At 34.9% G+C, this 19,726-nt stretch overlaps 1 protein-coding gene across 2 annotated transcripts in view; it reads left to right on the top strand.

The window, feature by feature from the left end:
* MTUS1 (microtubule associated scaffold protein 1) overlaps positions 1 to 19,726 on the top strand; it is a 99,693-nt gene that overhangs the window by 922 nt on the left and 79,045 nt on the right. The window lies entirely within an intron of this gene.

Here is a 19,726-nt window from a genome sequence, read left to right as displayed (position 1 = left end):
AGGGCAAAAGTTGGCAAGGATGTCGCGGCTGGTCAAAGGGCTCCTTGGCTTGATCTCTATTGCGCTTGCGCGCAACCGCCAAGTATGTGGAAAGCGACCTGGCCGGGTGTTGCAGTTTTTAAAAAGAGAAAAGCAGTCTCCTAATCCAGCAATAAACGAATAACGCAGGGGTCTCCAACCTTGGCAACTTTAAGCCTGGAGGACTTCAACTCCCAGAATACCCCAGCCAGCTGGGGTATTCTGGGAGTTGAAGTCCTCCAGGCTTAAAGTTGCCAAGGTTGGAGACCCCTGCTCTAACGTGCCTCATTTGAGAGCTGACATACATTAGTGGGTGTGTAGTGACCGTGTAGTGTAGAAGGCCCCCTTCTCTTCTTCCTTTTCCTAAATGGCAGAAAGGTCCCAAGAGGAAGGTGAAGCCAAGCGATGCCCTCAGTGGCCAAGAAGTGGTTCAGATTTCATCCTCCTCTTGGACCTCTCTAAAAGCTTTTATCCTGTAAAGCACGTCTGCCAAACTTAGATATCCTAAAAGTGCATATGGCTTAGTAATTGGTTCTTTCTCGATGGCTTTTGGTCATTCGCTTAAAATATTCTCATGGCTTTAGTGAGAAAGGCTGAAAGATAGTCTCAATTTGGATCTGAGAAAGAAAAGTTGAGTTCAAAACTTCTGCTTTCCTTGTAAAGTGTGGTTTTTTTTTTCCTTGAAGGGTGGCTGCTACAAAGAAATTATGGTCTGAGTATGAAACATTTTATCTGTTAGAATCCGTATACAAAATAATAAACTATCTTCATTGAGTTCAATGGCCACACTAAACAATTGAGCAGGTAAAATTTCTAGCAAGTTTAGAATTGATTGTCCTTGTGTGATAACTTTAAAGAATGAAAGATCTGTGATTCAGGTCCTGTAGGTTCTCTTTCACCCCTTTTCACTGATGTCCTTAATAAAGATTCTGGACAATTTGGGCTCCCTCTGAACAGCTTTTAGCTGAGAAAGTTTCTGAGTTAGAAAGTGCTGCTGTAAATAAAGATAATGTCTATGTTCCCCATACTATTCTTGCATCAAACTGCTTTTGTGCAGCTTTCTTTCACCTAGGCTAATTAGGATCAGGTTTACTCAACACAATGATAGCCAAGTCAGGGTTTGTATTGAACCTGGTTATAATTAACTGATATTTTCAGTTATCCCATCCATGCATTTTAACATATGCAGAAAAGCTCAGAGGAGCACAGCAGAATTTTATAACCAAGTATGGAATTTCTAAAGATTGTAGGAGGAAGAGACTATTTCAAGGTGACTTGCTTGGGGGCTGTAAACCAAGCTTGTGAACCAAACTGCAAGAGGAACTCTGCTTTGTGTGATGCTCCAGGTTATGGATAAAGGTGTGATTAAGACAGGTGGCTTGGATATGCTTACTTGCTTCTAGTTAAGAGAAACTGTCAAATATGCAATTCTCTGGCTTTTCTGAAAAGTGCCTGCATTTCTTTCACATCCAATGAAATGCCCTTTCTCTTGAAGCAAGGTTTCCCAGTGGTGGCAATGATGAGACACCACCAGGAATTCAACTTCCAGAGTTCTGGGAATTGAAGTCTATACTTCTTAATGTTGTCAATATAGGGAAACCCTAAAGAGACAGTTATATTCTTAACTCAGATCTCCTTTACCATTTTTAAGCATTCTGCTGTACTGCAGTAGTGAACATAATAAAGAATAGTGACTTTCAGTAGGTTCCTCACAATTGTACTATACTACAGGTGGTCCTCACTTTGTAGCTGAATGAGGTAACCAGTGGTGTCTTCAGCTGGCCAACAGGGAAGGAGAGAAAATGCCACCTCTTCCCCTGCATTTCTTGCTGTGTTTGTTTTCATAGTGAAAAAGAAACAATTCACTCTGCAGAAAACCACAAAAAGTAATTCCATGAGCAAATCAGAAAGTTTGAGAGGGGTGTGTGTGTGTGAGAGAGAGAGAGAGAGAGAGACAGACAGACAGACTGGTGAGGGACAGTGCCACTTTGAGTTTTGAGTACCAAACTGAGGTAGTATTTCTGACCAGTGGGGAAATTATTTTCCCTATAGTTCCAAAGGAAATGCTGCAAAATTATTTGTGAAAGGTTTCTTCTGGAAAAGTAGTTGAGTTGCAAACTAATTGGCTCAGCTTGCAAAGCCATCTCCAATTACAGGGTATTGTGTGGGGAAAGAAATTTGGATTGGTGAAGCCCTTGTATGTCTTATACATTAATGTTAATTTGTAAACTTAAGTAGGCATGCAGTTGTATAGTATCTGAAGTCCCTTATAAATAAAAATCGATGTAAAATGTATAATTCTCTAGAATTTCAATAGTTTTCAGTCTTAATGTAATGTTCAATATTCTAATGTCTAATGTCTTTCCCACATTTTTTCTTTGAAAAAAAAATCAACTTTAATAATGCATCTAAAGAACTGCTTGAATACTATCTACATTGTCAAAAGGTAGCATAGGACTCAATAGGTGGATAAAAATGCCAAATCCGGTCTAAACATTTGTCTGTGCAACAACAATAATAGAAAAAGAGGTAGACTTGTAACCAAGTAGCTGGAAGTAAGGGTAAAAAAAATAATGTAAATTTTAAATTAAAGATTTACAAAGCTCTTAAAAAGCAAGTGAGTTTTTGTTCACAAGTAAAGACAAACTTCTCTTTTCTCATTTTTCTGTAAAAGTTTGTAAAAGTACTTAGATAACCTAATGTTTGACTCCATATGGTAGTTATCTGCCTGATTTAGTTAATGACTGGATTCCTAAATTATGTTAAGCCATATTTGGGGTTTCATGCTGAATTTGGAATCTAGCTATTGTAATATATAAATCATAGCATATTATAGTGTATAAATAAAGAAGGTTGGTCTTCACTATTTTTATCCATTCTGGAAGGGGATATTGTCTTTGATTATTTTTGTCCTATATTATTTATAGTAGCATAGTACACAGAACCAACTAGAAACATTTTAGTGATAGAAACATGTAGACTAATGGAATTGATTTAAATGAATTACAAAAGAAGCTGGTAATATCTGTAATATCTGCTCAAGTTTAAGGAACTTAATATTTCTACCATATTTTGGAAGATGTGGTCTACTTGAATTAGTTTATATATTTCCTGACAAGCCAGGTATTGTTCTTTGAACATGGGGGATATTCTGTTAATTTTGAAACTTATACAAAGATTAAAAGGTCAGAAATCATTGTAGCCCAATTACTAATTTTATCCTTAATAACTAAGCTGCAATTGGTCTGTGGATCAATATGGAATCCATAAGACACTAGTGAGTATCAGAAGCGTTCAGTATGTGAATTTTATTTTGCTGACTGTGGAATTCTGGGAGTTGCTAAGATTGAAAAACCTTGCCTTAGAGTAAAAGTAGCTTGCAAAACAAAAACTTATTCAAACATGCTTAAAACAAATCTTGAACTGTTTGCCTCTTTCCTGTAGGATTAAATTGTAATAAATAAGGCCTTTAAGTAAGGTCAACTTTTAAATGTGATGACTTCTACCAAATGATTGTGCCTTTTGACTGGTAGTTTGATTAGGCAGCTTTGGAAAAATGCTTAGTTACTTTGAGTACATGTACTTCCTCTTGTTTCTATTTATATAAAACCCTGCTGGCAAAGATATAGGAACCAGAAGGGGCACTCACTTTGAATCGGATATCATTGTTTTGAATGACTTCTTGAGGCTCACTAAGAAGTTAAAGGATCAGAAATGATTTTTAAACCCTGTTAGCTTAAACACTTAATCACACTTTGAAGACAGGAAACCCAATCACCCCTGGATTTCATGAGTTTATTCAAGACAGTAAGTGCCCGGCTTCAGAATGCTGGCATCTAAAATGCCATTAAGTTAAACATATTCAGACACAACTTGCAAATTTGTAGCAATAACTTTATTGTTGATTAATATGGCCCATAAGCCATATTAAATTAAAAATACAGAATATAAAACACAGAATGTTAATATGTAAAATTGGAATTAAAACATTAAAAATGCAAATCATTTTTATATATCATCCCTACAATTAATCCCAATCAGGCCCACATTTTTGGCTCTCAACTGCTTTATTCAAATAAAGGACTGTGTTGTATGATCACACATATAATATGTTTTAATATAAGGATCCCAAGTGGTTGTTTATCTAATGTGCAGTCCAAGATACTGATTGATCTCTCTCTTTCTCCTATACAATTGTAAATTTGTCATTAAAATCAGGTTACTTTATATATTTAAATCTTATTAAAATATGCAGGTATTAAGAAAGAAATTGTGTTAAAATTAATATCAACATTGCTATCATTTCAGTATCTCATAATGTTTGGTTGGTGTTTGTACTACATGAGAAGTATTGCATTCAGATTGTAGGGTAAACAATGGAACTCAATTCTTATTAAACAGGCTTTTTTCATAATTCTATTTTTGTCTATTATTTTTAACAATGGTTAAAGAATCACCTTTAGTAAGATGGTATATATAAATTTGAATAATATAAATAAATTATCCAATTAATGCTTATTTATAATCTGTGTATTTCTTGAATACAGTCAGACATCATGCCCTGTAATTTACTTAGTCATGACTTATTTAGTAAAGCCCATTGGCTGAACTCACACAACACATTTTAAACATGTAGCATTCATGGTTTGCAAACCAGAATTGGTGGTTCATACAGCAAGCCAGTTCAAAAGAAAACAACTGCATTTTGGCTTTTCATGAAGTGCTTGCTAGCCACACACAAGCTGATTTTCAGCACATATTGAATTGTTGAAAACCATATACAAATTGTGGTTCTAAAATGATCACATTAGAAACAGACCCAAATATGAGTTGTGCTCAACAAAACCTATAAATTCTGGTTGAACATATGATTGCTGTTGTTTTTCATTGAGTTTTTGCTGAAATATGATGAAAAATATATTTGCATGTCCTCACTATAAAGAGCAAATTATTTGTAGTTGGAATTTAATTGTTTGAATAATGTAGTACTTGATTTTTTATTTGCTTCAGATTTACATTTGTTGTTATTAATCCAGCATCAAATATTCATATCAAGTGTGTGTATAGAGTTAAATTAACAAATCGTTGTCCCATTGTTGCTTGGCAATTTTAAAACTGTAGAATTGTTTAAAAAATAAAACCAATATCCTTATAATGTAGCAGTTCCTAGATCCTTATTCCATATTTAAATTTTTTAATTTATGCTACTGACATTCAAGATACAGCATTCTGCTATAGGCCTTTATTATATTGCTTGAAATATTTCTTAAGATATTTCTTCTCTATTCCTATTTACATGCATTGATGTTGATTAAAACTTCAAGTGCTGTAAAGACAGTTGATAGTTATCAGCATGGCTATTTGCTAAAGCTGAATTTAACTGATTATGGCAAAATGTACATTGTAGCTGTTTGACATATGAAAATTATACACCTGTACACTTATCTGCAATGCTGATGGGACTCAGAGTAAAAAAAATTACATGAGACGTTTTATAGTGTAATTGAATAAAGGTAGACTAAGCATATTGATGGGAGAATGAGAGATTCTGTAGAGGTCATTCAGTAATACCGTGGAAGTTATATTTAGGTCTTGTGTATAACAGAGTCCAGCTAGAGTAAAGCTGCTATTAATATAGTTAAGTTATTTATATGCAATGCTCTGTAGTAAGAAGATAGTAATATTGCTTCTCCCAGTCTCCTAGACACTGATTCAAGAATCACTGGAATTATTCCTTTGCCATCAGTACTTGCTACTACTATTATGATTATTTATGAATGTGAACAATCAGGCTAAACAGTAAAATACAAGTTGTTTAGCAAGCTCTCTACAGCCTTACAAAATGAAATTCTGCTTATTGACTTGCTAAGAAAAACACTGTTCATGCAGATTGTTTGTATGAAGAACAAATGAAGATTAGTGAATTAAAGACCTAATGCAGTGTTTCTCAACCTTAACAAGCTTAGGTTCTGTGGACTCCCAGAATTCCCCAGCCAGCATACTTAAGGTTGCTGACCTTGAAAAAAAACACTGACCTAATAGTTTGCAAATATATAAAGTAGTTGTTGATATTTTACTCAGATATGATATCTTTGTAAAATAGGCATGAGCACATTTCAAATTAGTCAAGTGTTCTTGGACAATCTAAAATTTACTAGTCAGAGACTGGTACAAACAGGATATGGCTGTGATTAAATAATGCTGAGCCAAAAACCTGTTCTGAATACTAGAATTAAATGTTCAAAGTCTTTAAGTAGTAAAGGTTGATGACTGCTCTTATTAAATTAGCAAGACTTGTTTACTCCCAGTTAGTTACTACAAACCATATCGTATATATACCATACTAAATTTGCAAATTTGGAAAAGACTGTTGGGTTATAATATTTATTAAATTTATATTATGCCCACCTCACTGTTGAAGTGACACTCTACAGCAGGGGTGTCAAACTCAAGGCAGTGCTTAGATCTGGCTTGGCCTGGAAATAGCAAACAACTAGCCCACAGTGCCTCTGCTGTCAAAAATGGGGTGCAGGGAGCCGTTTTGGGCCTGGATGGCCTCGTGCAGCACTCTGGCAGCCAAACCAGAGCATGGAGGGCTGTGTATGGCCCCATTTTGACTGCCAGAGTGCTGCAGGTGACCATCCAGGCCCAGAACGGGGTGCAGGGTGGGGTCGTGTGCAGCTTTCCCATGCCCCATTTTGGCTGCCAGAGTGCTGCAGGGGGACATCCTTGGTTCAGAATGTTATAAAAGGAAGGAAAGATAAAATATTTTGCCTTTCAGGCTTGCAGGATTCTGCTACTGTAGCCTATGTCAATAATTTATAGTTCTAGTCTTCCTATGGAGTCAGTTTCTTGATCTGGTTTCTTTCTCATAGGGTGTTCAAGTAAATCAGGTATGTAATAAAACATAAAATCACAGAAATGTACACTTTTCTATTTTTATAAGTGCATAAAACCATGACTGCAGAGATGCAGTCCCGTGTCACACCCACCCCGGCCATGTCCCCCTCTGGCACTCTGGTCAAACACAACCCTGATGTGGCCCTCAATGAAATTGAGTTTGAAACCCCTGCTCTACAGTATTGTAAGTAAAGGATCTGCACAGTGAATCTGGGGCAAATCTTCCTATGAAAAAGATGAGTTTTCCTGTAACTCACATTTGAAATCTATGAGAGGTGAGTGGTATGGTAATAATAAACAAAGAATAATAAACAAATAAACAGAAATAGAGATCTGTTTTTTTCTGTGACCAACCAGTATACTGTATGTAGATCATTAATGAGATAGCAAGTTGGAATGAGGACTACAGTGCTACCACATAGTCTGCAAATACCTGAAAATTGTCATAGAAAAGGGAGTAAGTAGATTTGCTCTCTACTCCTCAAAAGGGCAGGACCAGAACAAATGGGTTAAAATTAAAGGAACAAGATTCAGTTAGTCTCAAGAGGAACATATGCTAAATGTACAAACTGTCAGACCCTAGAATATGCTTTCATAACTGAAAGCTTTGAAGTAGGGGTTAGATGGTCATCCATAAAAGATATTGTAATGGGCCCTAAACTGAGCAGAAGATTGAATTAGATGATCTCTAAGGTATCTTACAAATTTTATGATTCTGTAATTCTAATAACAACCTGATAAGTAAAATGGTTTTAGGTAATACCTAGTTAAATAAGACGAGAACTATTAAAACAAAATTCATTTTTTAAATAAATCCAGCAGTATGTTAATACTTCTAATTTCCAGGGTCTTGAGATTTAAAATTCATAAAGCAAGCATTTGTGATATTCAAGAGCTCTGATTTACAAAAAGTCCTGAAGAAGTTATGTTAAGATTGAAACAAAATAGGAGTCAGTTAAATCTATCATCTTGCTACCCTCACTATTTAAAGGAGAGTTTGGAATTTGACTAGAGATGTTTAATGTGTTGGTCAACTTCAGTTGATGCCTGCATATATTGGATGTAATTTTGAGAGCAGTGAATAGTATATAGTGGATTGGGAACAGGATTGTGATACAACTGGTAGGTGTGAATGAGACCTAATTAATTTAATGGGTCTTTAAGTGATATTCCTGCTGTAGAATATATTTTAGGTAAAACAGGAGCTTCTGTAACCCATCCCTTTGTAACATTGTAGATGCATTGTAACATGCATTGTAGATTCAAAAAAAAAAAAAAATCAGGCTTCAATCTTGTTGTATCTGCCATTTGATGCCCTTGACCCCTCCTATACCTAATAACCCTACATGAGAGGTTTATACATTATTGTATACTACATTATAGTAACATATGTTTACTATTTATAACCATTATGATAATCAGATAATTATTATTTGAGATGCATTATTATATGTTAATGAGAAAAGATAATAGACAGCTGAAACAGGACAGACAAAGGTTTGGTGGTTATTTTTTGTTGATTGTAATTGAGGAAGAGGTTGTGGTTGTGGGATTTGATTTTGAGCTGATAGGTACTCACTTATCTGTGCTGTATTTTTTTTTTCAAGAGATTAGGCTTGCTTGTACAGTTGAAAACTATATTCTGTTGAAAACTGTCTTGACCATTTAAAATAACTTCTATAATTGTCTGAGACTAAGAATGTAAATGCTGCACAATGCCACAAAATTACTTTGGCCTCTTTCAGATTAAAAGATTTAGCAAATCATCTTCTCTAGCTATTGCTAAACAAAGTGGAATACCAGCAGACTGCTGTCCTCTGCCTCTTAAGTGTGTAATGGGCTGTTCATTTTACCAAACTGTTCTTTCTGTATGTAAAATAACAGAATTAGCTGTTGCTGGAGGCTATTGGATATCTATGTTTTACATCCTTATTTAAAAGCCATGAAAGACTTTGCAAGAATTACTGGACCTTATATTGCTGGCAGACAAGTAGCCTTGATGTAGGGTTGGCAGCTAGTCCCAGGAAAATTCTTCTGCTAGAAAAAAAAGTTATTAAATTCTGCCTTGTTACTGCTGCACTACTGAACTGCTGAATCCACCCTGTCTCGTGAGAGGAGCCTTTGTAACAGGGAAAAAAATCCACATTTTTCTTGCTCTAGTATGTTGTAATGTGGTGAAGTATGTTAGGAATAAAACCTACAAACTGGAGAGTAATTAAACAAATACAGGGAAGAAAAGGGAAGATGAGAACAAAAGGAAAATATTACTTTAAAATTATTCATTTTTAAATGTTGATATTTCAGTAGATTCATTCATTTGTACTTGATTTAATTTAGAATCACTGTAGAACACACCACAGAACTTCTGTTTCATCTGTCATGAAATTTATTTATTTATTTAATAAAATTATGAAGACTAATCCATGTTGTAGTTGAGCATAGTATATCATCTGAATCATATAATGGATCTAGGTTATTATTAATGTGAAGAGTATTATTTATAATCTCAATTTGTGTTTATTAGGTTTATGATTATTACTTTAGTCTTGACTGCATGTGTGATGCAATCTGGAAAATAGGCTAATGTATTGTTAAATCCTCTTCCTAACACACACACACACACACACACACACACACACACACACACCGATAGAGAACCAGGTGAGTACTAGTATGTTTTCATGAAAAAAATAAAGTATGATAGTATTTGCAATTTCACCTACTTTGGCACAGGTAGCAAGTTTATGGCTTGGTTTGCCAAAATAAAAGAGAATTTGATTAATGGGATTTTAGAAATAATATGACAGAAATTCTTATACCAAATAAGAGCACATTGCTCTTGTTTGGGGAGGGAAGATTTAAAACCTGTAGCAGACTATATTAAGAAAATCATACATATTAAGCATTAATATAAAATTGATTCAATTTCACAGGGTGATTCACAATGCGATTTGTTAGTCATATGTAGCATTAAATTCCTTGGATTATAGCCATATAATTGCTTGCCTAGAAGTAAGTGCAGGCTACACTGAGGTTAGTGAGATTTCTGATTAGTTCTGAATAGAATTAAGTTGTTGCTGTTATTATGCACTGATTGAATTATGTGTACTGTGGATGCTCTATGACCCTCCCATTACGAAGATACTTGTTAGGTACATACGAATCAAAACATAGGAAATGTTTACTGGCTCCAATATTACTATTTAAAAAGCTAATGTTTTGTTTGTTTATAGATCAAATGACACATTTTGGATACTTGTAAGATGGTGGGGGGTGCTGGTTCAGTGGTTAAAGATACTGACTGACCTTTCTCAGCTGGAGAGTTGACAGCCCATGTTCGAGACCCAAGTGCTGTGCAATGAAGTTAGCTCCCATTACTTACCCCAGCTTCTGCCAACCTAGCAGGTACCACTTCGGAAAAATAACAGCATTTTGTGCACCTTAGTGTATAATCATACTGGCCACATGAGCATGGAAGTGTCTTTGGACAATGTGGGAATCAGACATGACTGGACACAGGAAACCTTTATCTTTTAAAATAGATCCTTTTGAAGATGCCTATAGCAATGAACAATGGAGGATAAACTCAATTTGGTTTTTTTTTTAAACTGCAACATTTTTATGACTTAGAATATTGCTTCTGATATCAACTTGCATCTTAGTGTTGTTTTAAACAAATGTAGTATGATTTTTTAAAAAAACAATTGGATTGTTTTTTGGCTTGTATAGATTCCCAGTATTTGTTGTCTAAATTCAAAGTCACTTAAGATTTAAAGAGACATAAGACATAAGAATTTTTTATTTGTCATTACACTCGCAAGCGGGTGCAACGAAATGAGGTGCTCTTCCACAAGTAAAACTGGACAACACTATTGAAAGAAAAATAAAATTAAACACAACAGTTTAAAGAAAGTTTAAAGAACAGATTAAAGAAGAAAACATTTCATTCTCTTATCCTCCCAAATAATTAGTTTGACTATAGCTAATTACATACAGCACAGTAAAACAAAGGCTTATTAGCACTGATATTACCTATTTGGGGTAATGAAACATCTGCAAGAAAACAATCAAGTTCAAAATACCAAAGACCCTTTATTACAACCTTGAGCTACAAATATTCTCCATTATTGGTACAATATAGTGCAACAATGCCATTGAGACACATTAGCAAAACTGCTCTTGTGGTAATATAAGTGGAGGTTTGAATAGCATTTTTGTGATATTTCATCTTGAAAATAAAAGGAGAAATCCCTGTCCAAAACTTGCTTTGTCCCCAAAGTAGCAGCTATCCAATCTATTTGTGAGCACAGGGCTTCTGTGTGTCCTATACCAATACCGATGAGAAAATATATATATATATATTCTGAACTAGAAAATCTTGAGTCTACAGCAGGGATCCCCAATCTCCAGCTGTGACCCACTATTGGGCCTCAGCGTGTTCAGAACCAGGCCACAGAAGTTGTGGGTGGGTGAGCACATGTATGCACAGCCCGATCGGTGCCTCTGCTGGTCCAGAAGGCTGAAAATATAAGAGATTGCTGGTCTACAGCCCAGAGAGTGGATGGAAGCAGTTAAGAGTTGACTAGGATATGAGTTTGGACTTCAACTAAAAAAAGATTACAAGTAGTCCTTGACTTACAACGGTTCATTTAGTGACCGTTTGAAGTTACAATGGCACTGAAAAAAGAGGCTTATGACTGTTTTTCACATTTATGATCCTTACAGTATCCCCATGATCAAAATTCAGGTGCTTGGCAACTGACTCATATTTAAGACTTGAGGTCATGTGATCCCCTTTTGCAAACCTCTGACAAGCAAAATCAACTGCAGTGATTGACTTAATTGGGGCAAGAAAGGTCATAAAACGGGGCAAAACCCACTTAATAAAAGTCTCACTTAACAACAGAGATTTTGGACTCAATTGTGGTCGTAAGTCGACGATGACCTGTATAGATTAAACTACCATTATATATTGCAGATAGCCCCTTAACCTGTAGCCATAGATTACTATTAATGGGATATGTAGAGATAATTCCTGATGTGGATCTCCAGAATTGTATTATGGCCACACCGAGAAATCTGTTCTGGTTTCCGATTATTTTTCCAGACAATTCCAGGGAGTGGTTCTAAAATTTTAAATCCTAAATCGCTTAGAGCCAGACTACCTGAAAGGTCATCTCACATTATGAATCTGTGACCAGTAAGATATGCAGGAGACAATTTTTACAAATATATCCCTTTGCAGTACTTTTTCTGGGTTATTTCCAAGATATATAATGTCCACTGTTCACAGACAAATAGATAAGATTTATGTATTTAACCAGGGCTCTTAAAATTGTTTTATGGCTATTTTAATGTTTATGTATTTTATAATTTTATGCTAGCTACATGGTTTATTCTGGTTTGATTTTTAAAAAAGGATATAAATCAAGTAAGCAGTTATGGTGTAGCCACAAACTGAAAAATAGTGATTAACCACAGAAATATGCGGAGCTCTTGCATTGTTGAAAATAAGTTTTCCAATACAGTCATGGATATCTTATCAAAATACAGTTTCAGTGAATTCAGAGGAACTTTCTTTTAGGTAACTATACAGTATTAGATTGTAGTTTAACTTGGCTTTTTAAAAAAATATTCTTTTTCATCCTGTCATTCTTCATTGATTAAAAAAAGCACAACCGAAACCTGTATTTTAAAAAAATCAAGATTTTTGAAGTAAGTCATCCATCCCACAAAGATTGTTTACAAAAGTTAATGTCTTAGGGATAATAGAAAGTAGAGGAACATCAAAGTAACATTTACTGCTCAATAAAAGTGTCTTCAGTTTCTACAAGTTAATTTCTATCAGATTTTGGCAAAGAATTATGTACACCATGAACTAGACAGTTAATGAGTTTTTAACTTTTTGCATCAGCAGAAAAATGAACTGTCAATTACTCTTATTTTTTAAAAAACTGGATCATTTTTAAAATATTTACCCAGTGAAGCTGGAGTGCAGGATGTTCTTAATTCTAATCTATGGCATGCTTAGGTCCTTTTCTAAAGACTCACAATCCAGGACAAATGGAAAAGTAGAGGGGAGTCCTTTCTTTTTAGCAAATCAGAATACTCATGTGTTTGAGTGTTGTCTATCCATCTTTTTCTTTGAAACTGTAGAAGCATCGATTTTGAATCCCAGATAATAGCTCTGCTATATTTTGCAGTGGTCAAACCATGCCTACTTCTACTTTGAGACACCTTACTTTAAGTAAAATTATAAGTAGACAAAACTGAAAGAAGGGAGATAAGGGCAACAAGGATGCATAGCTTTGCAAATTAATGCTTATATCATGAGACTGAGAACTGGATATGATTAGTTTTGAGAGAAGGCAGCTGAGGTCAAGAGTGAGAAGATGCTTTAAAAATGGTAATTCTCCCCTGTCCAGTTGGGTCCAACTCTAGGGGGTGGTGTTCCTCATCTCTGTTTCTGAAGCAAGGGAGGTAGCATTGCTGAAAACATTCTGTGGTCATGTGACCAGGATGATTATAAGCAAAGGCGCACAGAACACTGTCAACCTTTCCCCCAAAGTAGTGCCTATTTATCTACTAACATTTGCATGTTTTCAAACTGTTGGGTTGATAGAAGCTGTGTTATGATTGGGAGTTACCCCTTCACATGATGCTTGAGTCTTGAACTGGCCCAGTGGCTTAACCACTAGGCCATGCTAGCACCTTCCAAATACCTAAAAGAGTGTCCTAGAATGCATCAACAAATGGATAGTTTTAAAATGTCACACTTGGAATACTCCATCCAGTTCTGGTCACCACAATACAAAAAGATGTTGAGACTCTATAAAGAGTACAACAAGGATAATAAGGGATCTAGAGGCTAAACCATACATTGAACAATTGAGAGAACCAGGTATGTCTAGTTTAATAAAGAGAAGATCTAGGGTTGATATAATAGTTGTCTTCCAATATATTAAGGTCTGTTGTTACAGAGAAGAATAAAATCAACCTCCAAAGCACCTAATAGCAGGACAAGAAGTAACAGGTGGAAGATTATTAGAGATCCAATCTAGAACTAAGGAGACATTTCCTGACAGAGCAATTAATCAGTGGGATGACTTGCCTTCAGAAGTTGTGGGTTCTCCATCACTGGAGGTTTTCAAGCAGAAAGTGGACAGCCATTTATCCAGAATAGCATAGGCTCTTCTGCTTGAGCATGGGGTTCCACTAGACCTCAAAATCCACTCCAACCCTATCGTGTTATTGAAAAGGAGGTAAAGACCTGTTCTCTGGATACTGGACAAGACAGAGATGGGCTTTCTAATGAGTCATTTTGATAATGGAGCCAATTATTAAAGAAAAATATTTATTTATTAAAATTGAACCTAGAGAGCCATTGGTGAGGAATGCCCTAATTTTGGTTTCTATTTACAACTATTCATTTAATTATGGTTCAAAGTTATGATAAACTTGGAAAATATACTTTATTATGTAAGTGCTGTAGAAGCACTTACAACTGTAGCACTACCCCTGCAGTCATGTAATCACAATTCATGCACTCGACAACTGGTTTTCATTTCATTTACAATAAGTTGTAGTATCCTGTGGACATGTGATCATGATCTGTGATTGGCAAAAACATTAAGTGGAGAACCTGGATTTGCTTAATAAGCATAGAAATTTGCTTAACTACCATAGTAAACATGGCCATAAAATCAGGTCTATCAATGTAATGACTCAACTTATGACTGCACTGACTTAAGACCACGTATCCAATTGATATGTCTATATATACAATGTACTAGGAATTGATGGCCAAAATAGCTTTTATCAACAGACTAATAAAACATATTTAAAAATGCATATAATATACCCTATTGCATTCAACAAGCTAAAGAATAGAAGAGTTTGTAAAACCAGAAAATAGATTCCAGTATAGTTTACTGAATCTACTATAAAAAACTGGTTTCCATACAAAGCAACTATAGAACATTTTTGAATTTGCAGATAAATACTTAACTGAAAAGTACTGCTTCCAATATTTTGTCATATTGTTGCTTTGACATATCAAATTGTTTTCAAGTAGTAAGAAAAACTTGTTTCCTAAAGATCAAAAACAAATACACGATTCTCTTTCCCAAAAGCATTGCTTATTTACTAGCTAAACTTTGTTTTAAATGTATTGTCATTTATTTTCTTTCAAATAATTTGCCTTGAGTGTGAGAAGACTGAAAAAAGAAAGTAGGCTGCTTTTTATATATTCTAGTGAATAAACTTTAATTCAAGCATTTAATTCTGACTGATTGGCAACATGTTTGGTGTATTCGAGGGACCCTTTTGACTCATTCCTATTTAAGCAAGAACCCTGAAATTTGTTTGCATGGTGTGGCCATTATTAGTAATGCAGGGTTACTGTTGGAGTAAAATGTTATCTCCTTCCCTTCACAAGCAAATTATAAGTGAATCCTGAGACTTTTGAATAAGCCCCCCCAGGAATTAAAATTTTTGAAGTATCATTCCATTGGGATTTCTCAGGCTCAGTGCACTTTATAAAATGAGTGCAAGAGTTTAACGTCTTTGATGAATGTGAATTCTTGGATAAACAAAACTAAACTTTTTAGCTAGGGGAGATTTCTGTCTTTAGAAGTCTTCATGATTGTTAACTCTTCTTTTTGTTTCATGTCATATGAAAGATATCCCAAAGCCTGTTTTGCTCAAGAAATTAATACTTGTTATTTTAATACTAATTGGAATTGTTGCAATTTTAATGTAATCCTAATTTTGCTGGCATTATTGTATAATGTTACCCTTCTCATTTACTCATTTCATTTACAATTCATTTGCAACTATTTCAAAAATGAGTTTTATACTTCACAATTCTTGAATTAATATTTCTGCTATGCAGATCTTTCAGGCATTTCATCTCTGTGCAAAAAAATATCTTTATTTCTGAATCTGTATCACACTAGCTCTATTAAACATTTAAATCACTTCTACTTGCCTATGTTTATGCAAAGCATTATTGGTTCCTCATAGGTAATCAGTTGATCCAGACAATATTAAGGTCAGGGTGAGATTCTACCAGTTCGTACCTATTCGTTAGAACTGGTTGTTAACATTCTAAGGAGTTCAGAGAACTGGTTGTTAGAAGAAATTACTGGCCTAATCCTGTAAGGAAGGCAGGAAGGAAACATTCTGGTGTTGCTTACAGAAACTGCCTCTCCGTTAACCCTTATTACATTCTTAGCAGGAGTAGACTTCCTGTCTCAGGAACTTCTCTGGAGTTTTTTTTCCCCTCCTTTGCTGGTACTTTGCTTGTATGGAGTGACCATTCAAAGTTACAATGGTACTGAAAAAAGTGACTTATGACCATTTTTTACACTTACGACTGTTGCAGCATCCCCACAGTCATGAGAGGCCAGGCGAGGAGATGCGTGCCTCGATGTGAGTGATATTGAGTTGGCCACACCCAGCCAATAACATGACCACCAAGCCACACCCACCAAGTTAGCCACGCCCACAGAACCAGTTGTTAAAAATTTGAATCCCACCCCTGATTAAGGTTCATTGCAAGAAATCTAAGATATAAACAGGTTTGATTGAACATTTGCCTGAATTTGGGTTCTTTTTTAAAAAACTTTATTAATCTTTTATATCTTTTAAAAACAAACAAAGGTTATACATATCTTGACATTGACAGTTTGTTGCCTGCACATTGTTATGCTGCACATTGTTAGCTGTCCAAACCAGATAGGTTGAGGTATCAAAAGATTATAGTAGGGATTTTGGTAACTAAGAATATGTTCAAATATATTTACTAAATAAATTATTATCAAAGAAAGGATATTATTTCTAAAGATGGTTCATGAAACTGTTGGATGAATCCCAGGCTATGGGTGCCGGAGAAACCAACTGTACCAAGAACAACAACAAGAGTGTAGCCAAGTGCACATTTCAAAAACACTTGTTATGAAAATATGGCTGAAGGAATTTTGTGGTGCTTATTTGCAATATGTCTGCTTCCTATGTAAAACACAGCAGGATTGACAGGAATGTGAACTCTGTAGTTGTTCAACTTGAAAAAAATAGGAATCTGAAAAAAGAAACTAATAGGAAAAAGAGGAGGGTTGCTAGTAATTATAGTCCTACAGAGATTAAATACATCAATCCTGAAATAATACACAAGGAAAAAATGTACATCTTGTCATGGTGGGATATAAGGAAAAGAAAAACATCCTTGGAATATTTGATTTTGTTGTAATAAACTGAAGTGATAGCATATCAAAGAGGATAAAATATTCCAATTAAATTTACATTTAATTACTTTTCTGCTTAGTATCCATACCAGTAATATTGACTGGATTTATACAATGCTTGAATCAATCAATAACCACATTTTATTCTTGCAGGTTGTGAGAACTATCCCCAATAGTTCATTGGTTCGTGCAAATCTAGAATGTGGGATTAATTAAGAAAACCATGGTTAATTTAATCATATATAAACATGTCATGCTAACAAAAATTACTGAGAATTGCTATCTTCCCCTCTTTCTGTAATGATTGTGAAACCGAAACAAAGCAATAAAATGAGCGGATAATATTACAAGGAATATATTGAAAATATATCATCTGTGCAAAATGGCATTTTATATGTGGAAGGACAATATGAAAGAATAGATTCTTATCTTGTAATTCAAGCATTTGATGAAGAGAAACAGGAAAAAGAATAATGGTAAATTGAGGTGCTTTTACTTTTATGGTGCCTTCGAATCAGAATGGATTCCTGGCAATTTCCTGGATGAACAAGTCCCTGCGTTTTTCTTGGAAAGAATTTAGAAAGTGAAATTTCCTTCTTCCTAGAGCTGAGAGAGAGTGACTGGCCTCAGGGTCACCCTTTGCGCTTAAGGCAGGACTAGAACTCATTCTTCTGGTTTCTAGCTTGTTGCCTTTAACCACTGCACCAAACTGGCTCTCAATACTCGTAATAGTGAAGAGAAATTCAAAACATTTACACTGAATATTTGCTTTTTTTAAAAAATTTTTTTGTTTTTTCCTAATAAACTTTGTCCAAAATTCCTTTATTATATATTATAAACATTTCTATACTTCCCAGGTCCAATACTATTTTTGGTTTTCTTCAGTTTATAACATAAATGGAAGGGTGCAAAGTGGGAGAAATTCAGCAAAGTAACTAAGTAACTAATGGTTACTTATCTACAGAAAATAGATAACACCAGCCTTGGTTAGAGGATCCAAAACCTTACCGAATCCAGAGAAGTATAAACGAAACATGATACAGTCTAATTTTCCATTCTATCATGTTGCACATTAAACTTAAGCTAGGAAAATAGATTTTTTTTGTACCTACAGTAACACATGTACATAATTAAAGAGGACTGTTCAGGTTTCTGGTAGCTCATAGAGGAATGAATAAGGTACTATAGATAGTTTTTGACTTACGACCAAAATTGGGACCGTAATTTCTGTTGCTAAGCAAGTCTGCTGTTAAATGAGTCACATCTGATTTTACGACCTTTTTGCCATGCTTGTTAGACAAATCATATTAACTGAATCATCTGGTGATTATGTGAATGCAGCTTTCCCCAATTGACTTTGCTTGTCGGAAGCCAGCTGGGAAGGTTGCAAGTGGCAAACACATGACCCCAAAGTGCTGCGACCATTATAAATACATACTGATTGCCAAGCACCTGAATTTTGATCATGTGACTGTGGGGATGCAACAGTTAATGTGAGGACTTGTTTTTAATCACTTTTTTCAGTGCCCTTATAATTTCAAACAGTCACTTAGAGAACAGGTGATAAGTCATGAACTATCTGTATAGTAGGATGTCAAACTCATGGCCCATGGGTTGGATGCATCATGGGCTGGCCATGTCCACCCCCAGTTTTGTGAAGGGGAAAAAGTTGTGATACGTCACATGACAACAACATATAATTGTGAGTTTGACACCCCTGCTGTATAGCAAGCTAGCTTTCCATGGGGATGATGCAAACAGTAACCTACTGATTCTGAAGGGGCATCAGGCTGATAGAGAATATGTAGGCAACATTTTTCTTCAACATGAGCAGAAGATAAACATTAACTAAGTTATTTCACTTTCCAAAAGTTAAATTCAACTTCTGGAAGACAATTAAGCAAAATGACTGGTTTATACCTATATTTCACTCTTCTACATTTTCAATTTAAAGAATTTAATTTACCCAGAAGATTTTAGGGATTCCTCCTGTATTTGTTAATAAAGATACAGGTTTCTACAAAACTTGATCATCGAATACAATTCTATAAATAAATAAATACCTATTTTGTGGGTCAGATCAGAAGAGTGTTAAACATTAACAGTGACTTTAGGTCAAACTACTTTGTCTTAAACACATGTGCTTAAGAGTGAGTTTATATTGTACCCATTTGTTCTATTCCCTCCAAAATGTAGGGGTTTGATCTATGTTGGTACTTTGAGAAATAAGTTAACTCTTATTCCTTTAATTATTATTATTGTGTCCTTTGCCATTTCCATCAAACTATTTTCTTTTAAAAAAATATAATTGTCTGAAAATTGTATATTTGCGGATAAACAGATACTTTTGAGTATAATTCCCAATGAGAAAATAATACAAATGAGAAAATGTTCAATAAATTCTGTGCTGACATCTAAACCTAATTAGGGATTTTGTAAGCTCTTTTTGCACATGTATTACACTAAATATATTCAGAAATATGTGCTTAGTATAATATATACCCTAACCCTGAATTACATTGCAATTTATAGAACAGATTATAATTTGACCTAATTTTTCAATT

This window comes from Pseudonaja textilis, chromosome 6 (genome assembly GCF_049901715.1).
Source record: "Pseudonaja textilis isolate UNSWEBS1 chromosome 6, rPseTex1.2, whole genome shotgun sequence".
NCBI classification, from domain to species: Eukaryota; Metazoa; Chordata; class Lepidosauria; order Squamata; family Elapidae; genus Pseudonaja; species Pseudonaja textilis.
This window is presented reverse-complemented; position numbering and strand designations above follow the sequence as displayed.